Source organism: Chelonia mydas, chromosome 12 (assembly GCF_015237465.2).
Source record: "Chelonia mydas isolate rCheMyd1 chromosome 12, rCheMyd1.pri.v2, whole genome shotgun sequence".
NCBI classification, from domain to species: domain Eukaryota; kingdom Metazoa; phylum Chordata; order Testudines; family Cheloniidae; genus Chelonia; species Chelonia mydas.
Window position 1 is genome coordinate 20,475,713 of NC_051252.2, and position 18,280 is coordinate 20,493,992.

Sequence of the window (18,280 nt, forward strand, 5' to 3'; positions counted from 1 at the left end):
CAAACCCTGGTCCCATTGGGATCAAATGGGAATTTAGTTACTAAGGCCCAGATTCACAAAGGTATTTAGGCTCCTAATTTGCTTTAATTTCAGTGGAAGTTAGGAGACAGTACTTAATTTGTAATGAAAGAAGTGCTGGGGCTCAAGTAATTAGGTGCTGGGTTCAAGCAATTTTTCTCCATTCATAACTGATGCAGCAACCCAGAGGTGCCGGGGTTATGAACTGCCAAGCTTAGCGGTGCGGTGGCTCAGCCCGGGCACAAATTAAGCACTGTTTGTCAAGCTGGGCCTAGCTGGTTCCTGTAGCTTACATTTCCCAGGATACTCTTTGTTTGAGTCTTCCTCAGTTAGGTAAACACTGCCTTGAAATTCAGCCTGTCTGATGGGGCAGTTCCCCTAGACCAGCAGCAAGCTGCAAAGAAGGAATTGCCCCAAACAAACTCCCAGCCGAGGTGAGTTCACTGGATACAACATGCACAGGCCTATCAATATCAAATATAGCATGCGCTCACTGGTATTACAAAAACCATGCGAAAACAGGCCTTGCAGGTGTGAGTCACATAAAGCTATTTAATTATAAGTGGCTCTGAAACAAATGCCACCAACGTTTAGGGAAAGTAGCAGGTGTTGGAGTATGAGCCTCCCAATCAGGATTTAAATGTTGTGGGCACATGTTTTTATAATCCCTATAAATGCTTAGCCCAGGGTTGGGGCTGTAATAAATAACAACAATGGGCTAAGCCAAAAGCCCAGATCAGAACTATCCTGACCCTTTTTGGAGGTGTGGGGGACAGGATGTTTGAAATCTTGACTAGAATCTAGATCCAGATGTTGCAGCTTGTGCTCGTCTCCAGTGTTTCTACAGGACACTGCGCTCTTCATTGCTAAAGAACATGGTCCCCCTGGTTTCCCTTTAAATTTGGGTTTCCTCTGATCAAGGTGGCTGGCTGATTTTCAAAGTGATTCCTGCCTCTATTCAGCTGTGAAGGTATAGAACCATCAGTTTGTCTCTATCACCCTTTTGCAGGCCAAGCTGGGATTGTCAAGGGCAGCCTTTTGCATTCATGTTATGAGTAATACTTTCTCAACTCTTCTGTAGAGAAAGGAAGAGACTCAGATGCCTGATTCTCCCAGCAAGGCTCAATTCCTCACACTCTCCAGAAAGTTATTTAAAGAGCACTAAAGCTATGACACGAAACAATGAAACAAACTCACAGAGAGGTAAGGATGGAACACGGTGTTGGCAACTCTTGTGATTTTATTATGAGTTTCGTGTTATTTGATGTTGTCTTCATAAACCCCAGCGCCTATAGTCACTTGATTATGTAAGAATTTCAGCTTCCATTTAAACAAAAAACATTTCTAGCTTTCATGACCGCAGAAAGAAGCTTGACAATGTGATCCCTAAAGGCACAAACCCCCAAAGCAAATAAAAAGAATCCCACATTTATTATTTTTAAAAATCTCATGATTTTTACACTAGCCCTGATTATTTGGAGGCCTGACTCATGATTTTTGAATGCTTGAGATTGGCAGTACTAGAAACTGGGTGTGATTCTTGTAAATTATGGTACGAGACTGAACTTGATCTTCAGGATCTGCTTAACAGGCATATGTGAGGGCTGCAAAAGATTAGTCTGTGTTGTCACATGAAAGCGGTCAGTGTCCACGGATTCCTGCTTGCAGGGCTGTATTCCCACGGAACGCTGAAATAGGGGTGGTTTGAGGCGCATCAGCTCAGTAAACTCGGCTACTCAGATTTGCACAATGCAAAACATTCCACTGCTGGCTCCTTTTCCTCATTTGACCTCCCAAATCTTTGGGATGGGATAAGTGTCTCTGACTGCAGATCCCCTTGGTCTTTAGTCAGCAAGCTTGTTCTTTCCTTCTGCAGACCTCTTAGGGGCTGTAAACGGGGGCAGCGTCTACCCTAATCTTAGAATCAGAGTCTTCATTGAAGAAAGCCTGATCTACCCTGCCAAGAGGCCAGGAGTAGCTTAGAGCAGTAGTGGGGATGGGGTTCATAGAGACTCAGGTGGTACATAAATCAGTATCTCTGTGCTGACCAAACCAAGCCCTGTGGAGAAAACCGTGCCAGGTACAGGTCCTATAATCCATGTAATCCAAACCCAGTGAGGTTTGCACAGCTATAGAAATATGAGATGCACAGTATTCTAACCCAGTTTCTTCATTAATGCCCCATACTGTCCCCAGTATATCTTTCTCTTTCCTTCTTCTGAACATCCTTAACTCTCATTGTCCCCTTATTGTGCATTTCATATAATTCTATAGTGCCATTTTACAATAGACACATACATATCCTTTGACTATTGCATATGCTGGGTGCTGTTTATTGTAGAGCCCACATAAAGGATCTGAAATTTCAGTGCTTGGAAAAGATTTCACCATGTTTATGGTTGTGGAGTGTCATCCAAAACACATCTGGTTACTTAACAGACTCACAGAATAAATGCACTCTATGCATATAAAGGCATTTCTAGAAAGTTCAACGGTGAGTGCTATAAAAAGCCACCGTGCTTAGTCATGTTCTTCCCAGCCAACAGGAAAGGGCCTGTGATTACTTCATGCCTTGCTGTGTTGGACTGTGATAACTTTAGGGAAAACTGTGGCTACCAAAAATGACAACCTGTGTTGATCTGCTGCGACGTGCTCGCAATGCCATCTGTTAACACATGTCACCACTATGGGTATGGAGATGTATTATATAGCAGACTTAAGCCTGTGTTTCAGAGTTGCTGGGAAGCAAGAGGCACAAAGGAAAACTGTAATAAGTGCAAAGTATAATTAAATTTACTCTGAGAACTGCCAGAGTCAGTTAAATCAGCCCCGTTTAGATATCATTATTTAACCAATAGAGAAAATAAGATTTGTAGAAGTCCACTTTAATGCATGATGTTCATAAGAGAAAGAAACATAAATTTAGACAAAAAGCAGACAGAAGAGTCACTAAATCATGCAACTCTTGGTATCCTCAGCATGGGCAAGGCCTGGGCTTAGGTTACAATTCCTGTTTTTGTCTCCTTCATCTGAGGTCTTGTATTGAGCTAGTAAAACATCCACTCTTCCAATAGTAAACAAAGGTATGGGGTCTTCAGAGAATGCAGATGCTCCAGTTTCAATAGCTGTTTCACCTTGGAATCAATAATCAGAACCACGAAGCTAGGGGTAATATACATCCCTCTTGTGAATCAGAGGGAGGACAGTTTTCCAGGTTCAGGAAGATGGATTTTAAAAATGGAGACACAATGTGGAAAAAACAAAGGGATACAATATGCTTGGAAAAGCTTACTGGCTAGAATTATATCACCCACTGGACCAAGCAGTTTTCCTAGTTATGTGATCTGCAAAGTAACTAGGTGCTACTGGAAACATCTGGGAATATTAACACTGCAAATATAGTACAACCAGAGCTAAGGTATTTTTCAGTGAGTTCTTATGGATCTATTCCTGCTGGAATCCAGAACTTTTGAAATAAAATGAGAAAGGTTGTTTTGGTATTTCCAGCCTGGCTAGAAGCAGAAAGCACTGGAAATCTCCAGATAAATTGTTCTCTTATGATTTTCTTCTTAATTTTCTTCACTTAAAATGTTCTGAGCATTTTGCATAAGAATCCAGATTTTGCAGTGTTTAAACTGAACCTGAACTCTGAACCTTTTGGGGTTCACCCCTCTATAGTTAAAATGACTGAAGGGAGGGTTAAACCATCTATGAAAGTTTGTTTAGTTAACATGATGGATTTTGAACACTTAAATTTGACGTCTACATGCTATCTATAGGTAAAAGTAATTGAGAATGTGGTATTGCTTAGGTTCCCTTACAAAGGCAGTAGCATTGCTGGCAGGAAGCGTCTGCAGTAATTGACATCATCTTGGAACTATACTTCCTTTGCATACCAGAATACATGATTTGGTGCTGGGTTCCAGATCCACTGGGGTGTCAACCAGAGAAGTGTTTGTATAAGATTTTAATGGAAGGGGCTTAAAAAAATATGTGCAATGCTACTTTGACTAAACGAGGAACTGAAAAGAGAGAGAAATGTCAAGTGATCACAGAAATGTTTCTTGCCTGTGACAGCAGTTTGTCATGTTCAATGAGTGATGGCCTCCAGTAGTGAGACTGTAAGGAACCACTCTACTTAGAACAAATGTGAGACAAAAGCAGCGAGGGACTTTGACCCCTAGCGTTTCCACTGCCTTCTCAGGCTTATTTGTGTGTGCAGTATATCTACTAGAGTGATCAAAACCTTTCCTCAGTTACACCAGTATAAATCTGGAGTCACAGCCTGACGTTCAGAAGTGCTGAGCATTTGCAGCTTTCACTGACTTGACCTGGAGCTCTGGGTACTCAGCGCTTCAGGCCATAAAGCCAGAGAAACAGACTCGCTCCAGTTTTATATCAAAATGAGCGAGAGCGGAATTTGATCTGTTAACTTCAGTTGATTTGCACTAGATTTACAGTGGTGCAAATGAAAGCAGAATGGGGCTACTGGTCTCCAGTTACCATAAGGGGGAGCCCTGGTTTTCTCCCACGTGCATATTATATGCGGAGATAAATGAATGTGTAATGGTAATGCGCAGCCTGCAAATTGTACTCATGGTGGTGAAAACACTGTTGCTGTTTATGATGGGAAAAATTAGAACTAAAAGGCCACAGAATGAAATATAATTTGTTAAAAATAGGGAGTAATATTGATTTAAAATGGAAAACAGCATTCCAGCACTTTACCATAGAAAAGTATGTCCCCAGGTTCCTTGCGCGTACTGTATGATTATGCAATAGATTTTAAATCTCTGATATCTACATCAAAATATATTCGACAGCTGCAGGAAACAGCTCTGAATTGTTAACCTTCTCTCCAGGTACTGGAGGTAACACACTGTGAGATTAGATGTATATTTTTTTCAAGATATGCCACCCATTGAGGAGTCCATATTTACATCTTTTGTTGATATTTTTTATAGATTAAAAGAGTCTCTTTACTGGGTGATAATTCTGCTAAGTACTATAATTTGCTGCCACTAATATTTGTCTGAGTCCTAGTTTGAAAAATATATTTGAAACCACTTTATAAAGTCTCATAATTGCTTCTTCATAGAGCTGGTATAATGAGTAGTTTCTTTATCCAGCCTTTATCCTGTTAACCTTAGAGGTGAGTGACTGCTTGCTGGAGTAGTTGGGGAACGTCTTAGCACTGTTGAGCCATTTAATTTCAGTACTAATTTCAGAGCGGTGACACAGAATTGGCTGAGAAAGCTTTCAGTTATTTCAAGGGTTTTTGGTTAGCATTGAATCAGGACCTGATTCACTAAAATGAAATTGAAATAAATGGACATATAGATTTTTTTTTTAAATGCAGGAATCAGTTCACCTGTATGTGCCCAATCTACATTAAAAAAAATTGTCCTGCTGTTGGAGAATAGACACTTTTAGCATGTAAGAGAGGTTTGGCATCACAAATGAGAACTTCAGCTATCACAATGCTGCTTCTACCCTGCCTGTTCCATTTAATGCTGGTGTTGCCCTTCTTGCCTACTTGGAGTAATAATGCCGACAGGAGAGTGCTCTCCCATCGGCATAGCGCGTCTTCACCAGATGCACTGGAACGGCACAGCTGCATGGAGCGCTGTAGTGTGGACTTGCCCTATGACAGATCACTAGTGAAGGGAAGCAATGCAAACTGTTCTGTCAAGTTTTACCCCTGTTTCATTCTGAAACTTTTCTTAAACAGTGTATCTTGAAAAGCAGAGTATATGTATCTTCCACTTACTGCTCCATCCTATTCAGCCTAAAATTCAATTCCCGATTGTCCAGCATATTATCCCATTTTTTTTCCTGTCCCTCCAAAAACATGGTCTTATTCTTCTAAATTTCAATTTTAAAATCTGGATGAGTGAGAGATCCAGGATGAGAGATGCATTAGCAGAACTGATTTCTCTTGTTACTAGTTCAAAAGGCTTCAGTGTGCGGCACAAATGATTCATAAGTATCCATTGTTCAGAGTTCAGGATAAAGAGTTCAAAATCAAAGCTCTGCTTTAATGTGTGCTCTTTTTTCAGCAAGAGCATTCATTCATATATATATATGATCACATGAAATTCAAACTTGTTTAAGCTGCAGTTCAGATAAATTGCTCAGGTTCTCAAGTTAGCTTAGAATTTCTCGAGAGCTACACAAATGGTTACAGATTTTGCCAGTATTGCAAAAACTTAGTGCTTCGTTATGAAGGAAGAATTGTTTAATCAATACAAGAGCAAAACAAGTGATCACTTCAGATGTTTTCTGTGTTGGACCTGATATCAGAGATGACCCAGCACCAATGGAAGATCCTGAGAAATAAGCAGAAATTTGACTGTTTGGCCCTTGCCAAATTGTTTGTTGAGTGGCCTTTATCAAAGGAAGAAATAACAAGTGCTGCTAATTTATAGGCAGATTTTTGCATGGGAACATAGGGCTGCCAGTGGACAGTGATTGAGAGGTATTCCAATGCCTAGACACATGTCCAAATGTTTGTCGTCAAGTGAACTGTGCCCAGTGTTGCTGCTTTCAGTGCCTTCTTTATCTTTCATTTTAATGTTTCATAGATCTGAGGTCCTGTCACTGTGGAGCAATACTGTGTTCTCTCCCGGCATCTTGTATCATGGCTGAGCATACTGAATGGGCTCTCTCAATGGAGTACAACAAGCCCAATGCAATCATCATTTCAATTATCTTCTTCATCTCAAGTGACCCCAGATAAGTGTTGGAATAGTATTCTTTGAACATTTCAGATATTGTTACTTGCTTTTTTGGCTATAAATGTATAAATACTGGATAAAGATGAAGATAGCTCATGTTTTACCCTTTTTATTTTCAGACAAAACTATGCTTGATCTACTAAACGGTTCTCTCTCCCATCTCCTTAGTTTCACTTCTTCTTGGGGCATGGGGTGATGACAGGACTATGGGGCTAAATCCTGTACATTCCACTGGGAGTTTTGTCCAAGCACCTACTGAGTGAAAGCCAAGGGCCTAATTCATTGTTGCCCTGTAGTGTTGGGCAGTCACTTATACCAGTACAAAGTGAGTGGAAATTGCTTCCATTTCAATTTCATAGGGATTTTCACTGCTGGGAATGACTGTGTAGGGCCTTGAGTAAGGAGGTCAACCTTTGGCCCACCCTGTTAGGAGATACATTCCTGATTCATTTGTTTTTATTTGCAGCCATGTTGATGGATTATTTTTACTTGATCAATACAGTTGACAGCTGAGTTAAAAACCACCTTCTTCAGCACTTACCCCTTAGTCTGTTTCTCCCTGACCCTCAAAGCACTTTACAAAGGAGAGCAATATCATATCTCCATTTTACAGATGGGGAATCTGAGGCACAGAGGTCAATAGCAGAGCCAGGAGTAGAACCCATGTCTTCTAAGTTCCAGTACAGTGTTTTAATCACTAGATCACATTGGTATGGCTGGTTAGAAGGGGGCATAGCTAGTGTGCCTAGCTGATCCCCAACTGCTACAACAATTCCCATGGGCTGTTGCAGCCAATGCAAGACAGAGCAGCCTTGAGGTTGTTCTGTCTCACACTGGGCACAGGATAGCACCTGTTGGCCTCAGCTATGGAAAGCTGAGGAAAACCTTGTCCCTAGGCTTCTGCTGAGCACAGCTTTGCCACTTTGAAGGTTCTGGGCAAAAACATATAAGTTCCAGGATTCACAGAGAGGGCTTGTAAAATTCAGGGGGAAGCCTTCCTGCAGGATGGAACTCAGTGATGTGCAGTATTGCTAACATGTGAGATAAGAGAATTCTTTTGGTGGCGTGAGTAGCCATGGGAAAGTATGAGAATCCATGTGGTACAGTGGATCAGGGGCCCTGGGTTCCTTTTCTAGCTCTGTTGCTGATCTGCTGTGTGACCTTGGGCAAGTCACTTCACCTGTTTGTGCCAAAGTGGTTTTCCCTAAATTGTAAGCTGTTTGGAGCATGGACCCTTTTTTTGTTATATGTCTGTACAGCACCTAGCACAATGGGGTCCCAAACCTAGACTGGGGCCTCTACATGCTAGCACAGCACTTCTATTATTATGTGTTATTGCAGTATTACCAACCTGAAACATTCAGCAGTCGTGAGTAAGGCCCCTAAAATGACACTATTAGCTTAAAACACATGGGTTTTTTTTTAAAGGTAAAATTTGTATTCTTTTCATTTGCCTTTGGTTTTCAGCATTTAGGGGTCACTTGGGGTCATGTTTTTGAGCTTGTTCCACAGTTATGAGGGCAAGAAACTCTTTTTTTCTCTTTTAATGAAAGCTGAGATAGTGACATATTTACCTGACTCCAAGAACTGGAGCTTTAGGAAATATGCCGAATATTGCTGGATTTGTGCATCTGTTACTCAGGACAGAGTTACTGAGACAACAGACTTCAGTTCAGAGAGTCACTGTTTTAAGAGGAGAAAACTGGAAATACAGTATGATGAAAGAAATATGGGACTCAAATGAGGGACAATAGCTATCGTTCCACAGCTGTACTTTTTTAATTAGCTATTTTAAAGTTATGGGAGTATAGTGATGGTGACAACCTGCCCCTACGCCCCACCCCTTAAAACCAACCCCCAAACCACATCACCACACAGGCAAGTTACAGAACAGCTAAAACATCAATCTCTTCATTAGACAAATGTTTCATGGCTGTAAATTGTAACACATAAAATGTATTTTCATGCTCACACATTTCAGGCTTTTTCAAAGTCACACAATTGATTTGGCGATTTAAGTTTTAAATTAACTAAAATACTGGAGAAAGATAGTTACTTGGACAACGTGGGGAGGAGAAATGCTAAAATTTCTAAAGGAAATATCAAGGCTCTGAACTGATTGCTGTGAAAATTCATTTCAATCCCTCCTCCTTTTTTCATTACATGTTTTAAAGTTGTACAGTCTCTGGGTAGACAATAGGGATGCTGTATGACTCCAGTGGCAGCAACCGTCATAGGCCACATTTTGCTCTTTTTTACCACTTCAGTGGAGTTACTGCTAATTTATGCAGGTGTAAGAGAGCAGAAATTAGACTCATGACTTCTCCTGGCACTATATAAATGTAATACTAACTTTCTCATCCTCCAACCTTTATGGAAAGTTCAAAGTGGTGAATATTTGCGTTTTTAACAATAATACATTGAGTTTCGAGGATACCTTACAATGGATATTCTGAAATTGCTTTACAGATATTTTTGAATTAAACTTCACAATAGCCCTGTGAGGTGAATGATAATTACGCCCTTTTTACAGATAGAAAAACTGAGGTGTAGAGTACTGGATCCAGTTTTTCAAGTGCTTGCTAAGCACTCACAATGGGGACCTGATTTTCAAAAGTACTCAGCACCCAGAGACTCCCACTGGGACACATAAATGACTTGCTCAAGGTCATGCAGGACATATGTGTAGATCACAGAACTCCTGACTCCCAGTCTTGCATTTCTGGACACAAGACAGTGTTTACTTTTACAATCATATAGTGTGTGTGTGGGGGGGAGGGGTCAGGGAGGAGGGGATGTTAGAATATAAGAATGGCCACAGTGGGTCAGCACAATGGCCCATCTTGCCCAGTAGTCTGTCTATGGACAGTGGGCAATACCAAGTGCTTCAGAGGGAATGAATATAACAGGACAATTATTGAGTGACCCATCCCCTGTCATCTACTCCTAGCTTCTGGTAAACAGAGACTAGGGACACTCACCATCCCTCACCATCTTGGCTAATAGCCATGGCTGGACCTATCCTCCATGAACTTATCTAATTCTTTTTTTAATCCAATTATAGTTTTTTGGCCTTCACAACATTCCCTGACAATGAGTTCCACAGGTTGGCTGTGCATTGTGTGAAGAAGTACTTCCTTTGTTTGTTTTAAACCTGCTGCCTATTAATTTCATTGGGTGACCCCTGCTTCTTGTGTTATGTGAAGGAATAAATTTCATAGACCACTATTATATCCCCCCTTAGTTATCTCTTTGCCAAACTGTAAAGTCCCAGTTTTTTAAATCTCTCCTCATATGGAAGCTGTTCCATATTCTTAATAATTTTTGTTGCCCTTATCTGTACCTCTTCCAGTTCTAATATATCTTTTTTGAGATGGGGTGACCGGAGCTGCATTCAGTATTCAAGGTGTGGGCGTATCATAGATTTATAAAGTGGCATTATGATATTTACTGTCTTATTAGCTATCCCTTTCCTAATGGTTCCTAACATTCTGTTAACTTTTTTGACTGCCTCTGCACACTGAGTGGCTGTTTTCAGAGAATTATCCACAGTGACTCCAAGATCTCTCTCTTGAGTGGTAACAGCTAATTTAGACCCCATCATTTTGCATGTATTGTTGGGATTATGCATTGCTATGTGTCTTACTTTGCATTTATCAACACTGAATTTCATCTGCCATTTAGTTATCCGGTCACCCAGTTTTGTGAGATTCCTTTGCAACTCCTCTCAGTCTGCTTTGGACTTAACTATTCTGAGTAATTTTATATCATCTGTAAAATTTGCCACCTCAATTGTTGCCTCTTTTTCCAGATCATTTATGAACAAGTTGAACAGCAGAGGTCCCAGAACATATCCCTGGGCAACTCTTTATCTTTAGCTTTCTCCATTCTGCTTCTTGTCTTTTAACCAGTTACTGATCCATGAGAGAACATTTCCCTTCTATCCCATGACTGTTTCCTTTGCTTAAGAGCCTTTGATGGACCTTGTCAAAGGTTTATTGAAAGTCCAAGTACACTATATCCATTGGATCACCCTTGTTCACAAGTTTGTTGATCCCTTCAAGGAAGTCTAATAGATTGGTGAGGTATGATTTGCCTTTCCGAAAGCCATGTTGACTCTTCCCCAGCAAATCCTGCTCATCTATGTGTCTGACAATTCGTAGAATCATAGAAGATTACGGTTGGAAGAGACCTCAGGAGGTCATCAAGTTCAACCCCCGCTCAAAGCAGACCCAACCCCAACTAAAACATCTGAGACAGGGCTTTGTCAAGCTGGGCCTTAAAAACCTCTAAGGATGGAGATTCCACCACCTCCTTAGGTAACCCATTCCAGTGCTTCACCACCTTCGAGTGAAATAATTTTTCCTAATATCCATCCTTGACCTCCCCCACTGTAACTTGAGACCATTACTCCTTGTTCTGTCATCTGCCACCACGGAGAATAGCCTAGCTCCATCCTCTTTGGAAACCCCCTTCAGGTAGTTAAAAGCTGCTATCAAATCCCCTCCTCACTCTTCTCTTCTGCAGACTAAATAAGCCCAGTTCCCTCAGCCTCTCCTCATAAATCACGTGTCCCAGCCCCCTAATCAGTTTTGTTGCCCTCCGCTGGACTCTCTCCAATTTGTCCACATTCTTTCTGTAGCGGGGGCCCCAAAACCGGACACAGTACTCCAGATCTGGCCTCACCAGTGCCAAATAGAGGGGAATAATCACTTCCCTCGATCTGCTGGCAATGCTCCTACTAATGAAGTCCAATATGCCATTAGCCTTCTTGGCAACAAGGGCTGTTGACTCATATCCAGCTTCTCATCCACTGTAATCCCCAGGTCCTTTTCAGCAGAACTGCCGCTTAGCCAGTCAGTCCCCAGCCTGTAGCAGTGCATGGGATTCTTCTGTTCTAAGTGCAGCCCTCTGCACTTGTCCTTGTTGAACCTCATCAGATTTCTTTTAGCCCAATCCTCCAATTTGTCTAGGTCACTCTGGACCCTATCCCTACCCTCCAGCATATCTACCTCTCCCCCAAGCTTAGTGTCATCTGTGAACTTGCTGAGGGTGCAATCCATCCCACCATCCAGATCATTTATTAAGATATTGAACAAAACCAGCCCCAGGACCGACCCCTGGGGCACTCCACTTGATACCGGCTGCCAACTAGACATGGAGCCATTGATCACTACCCGTTGAGCCCGACAATCTAGCCAGCTTTCTATCCACCTTATAGTCCATTCATCCAGCCCATACTTCTTTAACTTGCTGGCAAGAATACTGTGGGAGACCGTGTCAAAAGCTTTGCTAAAGTCAAGGAACAACACGTCCACTGCTTTCCCTTCATCCACAGAGCCAGTTATCTCGTCATAGAAGGCAATTAGATTAGTCAGGCATGACTTGCCCTTGGTGAATCCATGCTGACTGTTCCTGATCACTTTCCTCTCCTCTAAGTGCTTCAGAATTGATTCCTTGTGGACCTGCTCTATGAGTTTTCCAGGGGGTGAGGTGAGGTGAGGTGTTCTGTAGTTCCCCAGATTCTCTGTCTTCCCTTTTTTAAAGGTGGGCATTATATTTGCCTTTTTCCAATCGTCTTGAACTTCCCCCGATCGCCACGAGTTTTCAAAGATAATGGGCAATGGCTCTGCATTCACATCAGCCAACTCCCTCAGCACCCTCAGATGCATTAGATCCGGCCCCGCGGACTTGTGCATATCCAGCTTTCCTAAATAGTCCTTAACCTGTTCTTTCACCACTGAGGGCTGCTCACCTCCTCCCCATACTGTGTTGCCCAGTGCAGCAGTCTTTACTATCGTTTCAACCAGTTTGCCTGATATTGAAGTTAGGCTTACCAGCCAGTAATTGCCAGGATTGCCTCTGGAGCCTTTTTTAAAAAATTGGTGTCACATTAGCTATCCTCCAGTCATCTGATACAGAAACTGATCTAAGTGATTGGTTACAGACCACAGTTAATAGTTCTGCAATTTCATATTTGAATTCTTTCAAAAATCGTGGGTGAATACTGTCTGGTCCTGATAATTTTGTACTGTTTAATTTATCAATTTGTTCCAAAACCTCTATTGACACCTCAATCTGGTACAGTTCCTCAGATTTGTCACCTAAAAAGAAAGGCTCAGGTGAAGGAATCTCCTTCACATCCTCTGCAGTGAAGACAGCTGCAAAGAATTTCATTTAGCTTCTCTGCAATGGCCTTATCTTCCCTCAGTGCTTCTTTAGTACCTCAATCGTCCAGTGGCCCCAATGATGGTTGGCAAGCTTCCTGCTTCTGGTATACTTAAATTTTTTTTGCTGATATATTTTCAGTCTTTTGCTAGTTGCTCTTCAAATTCTTTTTTGGCCTGCCTAATTATACTTGTGCACTTGACTCACCAGAGTTTATGCTCCTGTTTATTTTCCTTAGTAGGATTTGACTTCCAATTTTTAAAGAATGGCTTTTTGCCTCTAACAGCTTCTTTTACTTTTCTTGTTTAGTCATGGTGACACTTTTTTGGTCCTCTTACTATGTTTTTAATTTGGGGGGGGGGATATATTTAATTTGAGCCTCTATTATAGCATTGTCATTTTTGTATAGCTCTCCTTTCTGAAGTTAAATGCTATTGTGGTGGGCTTCTTTGGGATTTCCCCCCTCCCACCTCAAAGGATGTTAAATTTAATTATATTATGGTTGCTATTACTGAGTGGTTCAGCTATATTAATCTCTTGGACCAGATCCTATGCTCCATTTAGGACTTAATCAAGAATTGTCTCTCCCGGTGCGGGTTCCAGGACTAGTTGTTCCAAGAAGCAGTCATTGATGGTGTATAGAAACTTTATCTCTGTACCCTGTCCTGAGGTGACATGTACCCAGTCAATTATGGTGATAGTAGATTTCCCCCATTATTATTGATTTTTCTATTTTTTAGCCCATCTAATCTCACAGAGCATTTCACAATCACCACTGCCATCCTGGTCAGCTGGTTGGTAGTATATTCCTACTGTTATATGCTTATTATTCAAGCATGGAATTTCTATCCTTAGAGATTCTATGATACAGTAAAAATCTTAAATGGATTGAAATGTTTTTGACTCTATGCTTTGATATAGTGCCATTCCCTCACCAGCACAAACTACTCTGTTATTCCTATATAGTTTGTACCCTGGTATTACCATGCCCCATTGATTATCATTAAGGCTAAGTTTCTGCCACGGATATTTTTAGTAAAAATCACTGAGAGGTAACAGGTTTCAGAGTAGCAGCTGTGTTAGTCTGTATTCGCAAAAAGAAAAGGAGTACTTGTGGCACCTTAGAGACTAACAAATTTATTTGAGCATAAGCTTTCGTTAGCTACAGCTCACTTCATCGGATGCATTCAGTGGAAAATACAGTGGGGAGATTTATATACATAGAGAACATGAAACAATGGGTGTTACCATACACACTGTAAGGAGAGTGATCATGTAAGATGAACTATTACCAGCAGGAGAGCGGCAGGGGGGAAGAAAGCTTTTTGTAGTGATAATCAAGGTGGGCCATTTCCAGCAGTTGACAAGAAAGTCTGAGGAACCGTGGGGAGTGTGTGTGTGTGTGGGGGGGGAATAAACATGGGGAAATAGTTTTACTTTGTGTAATGATCCATCCACTCCCAGTCTTTATTCAAGCCTAAATTAATTGTATCCAGTTTGCAAATTAATTCCAATTCAGCAGTTTCTTGTTGGAGTCTGTTTTTGAAGTTTTTTGTTGAAGATTTGCCACTTTTAGGTCTGTAATCGAGTGACCAGAGAGATTGAAGTGTTCTCCAACTGGTTTTTGAATGTTATAATTCTTGACGTCTGATTTGTGTCCATTTATTCTTTTACGTAGAGACTGTCCAGTTTGACCAATGTACATTGCAGACGGGCATTGCTGGCACATGATGGCATATATCACATTGGTAGATGTGCAGGTGAACGAGCCTCTGATAGTGTGGCTGATGTGATTAGGCCCTATGATGGTGTCCCCTGAATAGATATGTGGACACAGTTGGCAATGGGCTTTGTTGCAAGGATAGGTTCCTGGATTAGTGGTTCTGTTGTGTGGTGTGTGGTTGCTGGTGAGTATTTGCTTCAGGTTGGGGGGCTGTCTGTAAGCAAGGACTGACCTGTCTCCCAAGATCTGTGAGAGTGTTGGGTCGTCCTTCAGGATAGGTTGTAGATCTTTGATGATGCGTTGGAGAGGTTTTAGTTGGGGGCTGAAGGTGATGGCTAGTGGTGTTCTGTTATTTTCTTTGTTGGGCCTGTCCTGTAGTAGGTGACTTCTGGGTACTCTTCTGGCTTTGTCAATCTGTTTCTTCACTTCAGCAGGTGGGTATTGTAGTTGTAAGAACGCTTGATAGAGATCTTGTAGGTGTTTGTCTCTTTCTGAGGGGTTGGAGCAAATGCGGTTGTATCGTAGAGCTTGGCTGTAGACAATGGAGCATGTGGTGTGGTCTGGATGAAAGCTGGAGGCATGTAGGTAGGAATAGCGGTCAGTAGGTTTCCGGTATAGGGTGGTGTTTGTGTGACCATCGCTTATTAACACCATAGTGTCCAGGAAGTGGATCTCTCGTGTGGACTGGTCCAGGCTGAGGTTGATGGTGGGATGGAAATTGTTGAAATCATGGTGGAATTCCTCAAGGGCTTCTTTTCCATGGATCCAGATGATGAAGATGTCATCAATGTAGCGCAAGCAGAGTAGGGGCATTGGGAGACGAGAGCTGAGGAAGCGTTGTTCTAAGTCAGCCATAAAAATGTTGGCATACTGTGGGGCCATGCGGGTACCCATAGCAGTGCCGCTGATTTGAAGGTATACATTGTCCCCAAATGTGAAATAGTTATGGGTGAGGACAAAGTCACAAAGTTCAGCTACCAGATTTGCCGTGACATTATCGGGGATACTGTTCCTGACGGCTTGTAGTCCATCTTTGTGTGGAATGTTGGTGTAGAGGGCTTCAGCATAGGGCCTGAGGAGGGAGTCTACATAGCCAGACAATCCTGCTTTCAGGATGCCAATGCCTGAGATGATGGGGCGCCCAGGATTTCCAGGTTTATGGATCTTGGGTAGCAGATAGAATACCCCAGGTCAGGGTTCCAGGGGTGTGTCTGTGCGGATTTGTTCTTGTGCTTTTTCAGGGAGTTTCTTGAGCAAATGGTGTAGTTTCTTTTGGTAACCCTCAGTGGGATCAGAGGGTAATGGCTTGTAGAATGTGGTGTTGCAGAGCTGCCGAGCAGCCTCTTGTTCATATTCCGACCTATTCATGATGATGACAGCACCTCTTTGTCAGCCTTTTTGATTATGATGTCAGAGTTGTTTCTGAGGCTGTGGATGGCATTGTGTTCTGCACGGCTGAAGTTATGGGGCAAGTGATGCTGCTTTTCCACAATTTCAGCCCGTTCACATCGGCGGAAGCACTCTATGTAGAAGTCCAGTCTGTTGTTTCGACCTTCAGGAGGAGTCCACCCAGAATCCTTCTTTTTGTAGTGTTGGTAGGAAGGTCTCTGTGGGTTAATATGTTATTCAGAGGTGTGTTGGAAATATTCCTTGAGTCGGAGACGTCGAAAATAGGATTCTAGGTCACCACAGAACTGTATCATGTTCGTGGGGGTGGAGGGGCAGAAGGACAGGCCCGAGATAGGACAGATTCTTCTGCTGGGCTAAGAGTATGGTTGGATAGATTAACAATATTGCTGGGTGGGTTGAGGGAACCACTGTTGTGGCCCCTTGTGGCATGTAGTAGTTTAGATAGTTTAGTGTCCTTTTTCTTTTGTAGAGAAGCAAAGTGTGTGTTGTAAACGGCTTGTCTAGTTTTTGTAAAGTCCAGCCATGAGGAAGTTTGTGTGGAGAGTTGGTTTTTTATGAGAGTATCCAGTTTTGAGAGCTCATTCTTAATCTTTCCCTGTTTGCTGTAGAGGATGTTGATCAGGTGGTTCCGCAGTTTCTTTGAGAGCGTGTGGCACAAGCTGTCAGCATAGTCTGTGTGGTATATAGATTGTAGCGGATTTTTTACCTTCAGTCCTTTTGGTATGATGTCCATCTGTTTGCATTTGGACAGGCAATCATGAAATATTCACGGATGCCCGTGACCTGTCTGTAACTTTTATTAAAAATATTCATGACAAAATGGGTAGCCTCGAAGGGGGAGGAGGCTCCAGGATCCCCCTCCACTGGCAGCTCCAAGCTGTGGCAGCCCGGAGCTCTGGGGGGGTCTCCCCTGCCACACGCAGCAGCAGGACGCTCCAAGGATCCCCCCACCGCCCGCAGTGTATGGGAGCAGTGGGGATTCCCCCTGCCTCCCGGTCCCACCAGGCCCTCTGCAGCTCCCAGCCAGCACTGGCTGAAGTCACAGAGGTCTTTGGAAATCACGGAGTCTGTGACTAAATCATAGCCTTAATTATCATTCTACCAAGTATCTGTGATGACTGTTATATCTATATCCTCACCCATCTTAGTATTTACACTTCTAGCATTTGTATAGAAGCATTTATAAAATTTGTCATTTTTTAGCTGGCTGCCTTCATGTGATGTAATTGAATGGGAGTCTTTTTCATTTGATTCTTTCTCTTCAGTTCCTACCTGTACTTTATCACCGTCTGTCCCAGGGGTTCTCAAACTTCATTGCACTGCGAACCCCTTCTGACAACAAAAATTACTACATGACCCCAGGAACCCACCTGTGCCCTGCCACCCTGGGTGGGGGCCAAAGCTGAAGCCCAGGGGCTTCAGCCACAGGCAAGGGCCAGTAACCTGAGCCCCGCTGCCCAGGGCTGAAGCCCCAGGCTTCAGCTTTCGGCCCCAGGTGGTGGGGCTCAGGCTTTGTCTTTGGCCCTGGGCCCCAGCAAGTCTTAAGCCAGCCCTGGCAACCTCATTAAAATGGGGTCGCAACCTACTTTGGGGTCCCGACACACAGTTTGAGAACCCATGTTCTATCCTATCCTCTCTACTTGGATATAGAGAATCCCCGTTAACAGATATTCCCCTAAAGGATGTCTCTGCCCTAAGGGATGTGCTCCTCCACACCCCTTGGCTTCCCCTCAGTCCTTACTTTAAAAACTCCTTACTTTAATTTTACATGCCAGCAATCTGATTCCTTTTTGGTTTAGGTGGAGCCCATCCTGCCTGTATAGGCTCTTCCTTTCCCAAAAGATTCTCCAGTTCCTAGTAAATCTAACCGCCTCCTCCCTACACCATCATCTCATCCACTCATGTTGCATGAAATTTCATTGATAAAATTTCCCAAATATTTCAACTTTTGCAAACTCCAGTAGATAAACATCATCCAAAAACATGTTCTTGTTACTCAGCTCACTTCATTGCTCCTCAGGAAGTCAATTGTTTATATCCAAAGTATTGATAGATCTTGGTCTCTAAAATATCACTTAAAACTTGAAATGGTGGTTTGACTATTGTCAGTTTGATTCCATCAGCCAGTGTGGGTTGGAATTGATGGGGAAAGTGTTATGGTTTGGGTTCCTTACAGTGCAAAGGTGTAGAAAATAGCTCTAATGATCTTGGAGTACCATCCCTT

The 18,280-nt window shown here is 42.5% G+C and overlaps 1 long non-coding RNA gene across 1 annotated transcript; it reads left to right on the forward strand.

The window, feature by feature from the left end:
* Nucleotides 1-876: 876 nt before the first annotated feature.
* LOC122462539 lies at nucleotides 877-6,730 on the forward strand. The gene is made up of 3 exons (XR_006285151.1): nucleotides 877-988; nucleotides 1,100-1,221; nucleotides 6,603-6,730. It is a non-coding gene; the product is annotated as an uncharacterized LOC122462539 (long non-coding RNA).
* The last annotated feature ends 11,550 nt before the right edge of the window (nucleotides 6,731-18,280 follow it).